Genomic DNA, 2807 nt, shown 5'->3' with positions numbered 1-2807 from the left:
ACTGTGGGTAAATCCTTTGATACCACACCAAGTCATGGGTTATTGCTAAATTAAACAATGACAGCAGTAAAGTGAATGGTTTAAGTTTAGAATGAATATCATCCAAAGTTGTTAAACACAGTGAGTGTATGGTTTGTTACTGTACAGCTAGACCTGCAGATAGCAATAAGGTTTTGTAGGTCTCTGTAGTGCTCTTACCTTTACTATTTGTTTCAACAATGACACGGGCTTATTATTACTGGAAGTAAATGTTAAAACTGCAGATGATGTCACATGTTGCAATACTGTACAATAATATAATATAATTCTTGTCTTTGCTTGCATCCTTGTAGTTAACTGCCAGTACACAACTGATTAGCACATGTATGAGATGGCAATGAGGAATATACCTGATATTACTCATACACAGGAAAACATGGGATGCAGTATAGGGCAGAGACAGCAGGGTCTCTGTCTTGTATGTGATGTATGCCTGTATATCTCTAGTGTATGATCAATTTGGTGTTACAACTGCAAGATTTGAGTTATGTGACTCAGTCTGCTTTCCAAGTAACACATTTGTTAAACAGTCATAGGTATTCACAGCTTGTGTAAATACAGAATTTATAAAGTCAAGATATGCTTAGTTTATGGACTGCTAAATTAAGAACTAGTTGGTAATTAAGTAATCCTGGAATAGGGTAAGTCAGATCATGTAATTTAGGAAGTGCAAGAAGCTACTGACTCTAGGTGGGAGAGACAGTTACAGAAGGCACTGGACTAGGTCAATTTATTTATTTTGTTTTATTTTGTTAACTGTGAAGGTCCAAGTAGCCAAAAACCATTTATACTAGAAATCTGGGGCAAATGTTTCAACTACAAATGCAAGTACAAGTTAATAAAAAAAACACATGTAGAACTGAATAAAAGCAAATACAGTTAAAACGTTAGTGAATTGGAAAAGAGACAGAGATGGGTTATGGCAATACGCTATTTACATTCCGTACAATGAAGAGTGCTAAAAATACAAAAATCAAAAAGTAATAATTTTGTTGTTGATAATACATAGGAAACTAAACCTAAATGACTATGACATACCAGGATTCGGTAGCAGAGTACAAAGTATGTCTCAGTAGTCTGTCCTTTACATAGATATTTTAAGTTAAAAGAATGTCTTAACAAACAGATATTGGTAAAACCTCTGCAAATCTAATTGCAAACAGTATGGACGGTTGGGAAGCAGAGTATTGGAACGTGATAAGTAGAATTGCTAAGATAAATGTACAGTAGAAAAGAATTGTCGATACAGAACTCCCTATAATTACTGAATGACGGGTGTCACTGTAGTATTTCACAACTATTACAGTCATATACTAATAAGCATTGCTAAAGCATAGATCATGAGGATTGTGGCAACATCTAATGAATATGTTATGAGTAGGCAGTTATGTTTATAAAGACTGAACAAAAAAAGTTAGTGTTTGCTATTTCTGGAGCTCCAGCTAACGTACTTGTCTAAGGGCAAGACAGTGATGGCCAGAAAATTTAAGTTGGCAACAACACTGCCCATGCTTTTGTAGGCAGATACTAATTTAGCGAGCAATTGTTTAGACAATGGCATTTTATTTGTTTACATTATTTTAAATGTATTTACATTATTTTAACTTTATTTATTTGCTAACCAGTAAGTTACTGTAATCTAACAGAATCAAATACAAAATGAAAATCATTAGCAGCTTGTAGTCTTAAACCTCTGCTAATCTGCAAGGTACATCTGAATAGTATCTGCCATAACAGAGGTAGGAGAAGGATAACAGAGTTTTTAAGTGTGACTCTAGTATTTAGGGTCCAGTAGGTTTTAACACTATAGAGCATTCTTGTTAGTTGGTTTGTTTTGTGTATGGTATTCCATATCTAGAGGTGAAAGTTGACATTTTCTTCTGAGATGTATTCTAAGGTTTTTGATGGACTCAACTACTTTAGTGAGCTGGCCTTGAATACTGAAGATTGCTAGCATATTGGATCATTCAGGATGCATTTTTCCAGGTCTAATCAATATGTACTTGTTTTTAGAGGAATTTTACTTTGAGCATAGTTGCCACTCATGGAGTTTGTTGAAACCATGTGATTGGTGAATTTGTGGATGAGCACAGTAATGTGACGTCATCAGCAAACCTTATATCACTCGCGGTATTGCAATGATGCTAAACATTACTGACAGAGAGAATATTAATAGACTTGATATGAATATGAGGTAACTCAGAGCACACAAAAGAAAATGTAGAAATAGCTTGCAACATCTTAATGACTGGGTTCAGAGGTGTAAGTAGCTGGTGAACTAGTTAAGGTCTGGATATCATACTCTTTGGCTATGCACTCTTGTTAGTAGCAGTGGCGGCTGGTGACTTCAAATTAAAGGGGGGCTGCAGGAGACAGCTGAATGGGTGGGGCCAATGGGAAGAGGTGTGGCCAACTAGAAAGGGGTGGGGCTATGCTCAAAAACACAACTGGAACTTTAATTAAATACACTGCCAAGGGTGCCAAACCGTCATTACGAGAGTCCAATCAAGACAAAATGAAGTGTAGAAGAAAAAAATATTTCAATGCATTGCCTACATGACAGCTTACTTAATATCTAGATGAAAAAAAAAGGTTGTGAGGCATGAAAAAATAAATTACTTTTTAAATACATTACTGAAATACTAGTCAAAAGCAAGTATAAAAAAACAAGCTTCTCCTTGCACTGCAGTTCTAATTATAACTTATATTCAGCTTTATAAAAGTACCAAGTAACATTCTGAAAGTAAAAATCTCTGTGATACCCCCAC

Source organism: Protopterus annectens, chromosome 6.part1 (genome assembly GCF_019279795.1).
Source record: "Protopterus annectens isolate FY-2018-M chromosome 6.part1, PAN1.0, whole genome shotgun sequence".
NCBI lineage: Eukaryota > Metazoa > Chordata > Ceratodontiformes > Protopteridae > Protopterus > Protopterus annectens.
This window is presented reverse-complemented; position numbering follows the sequence as displayed.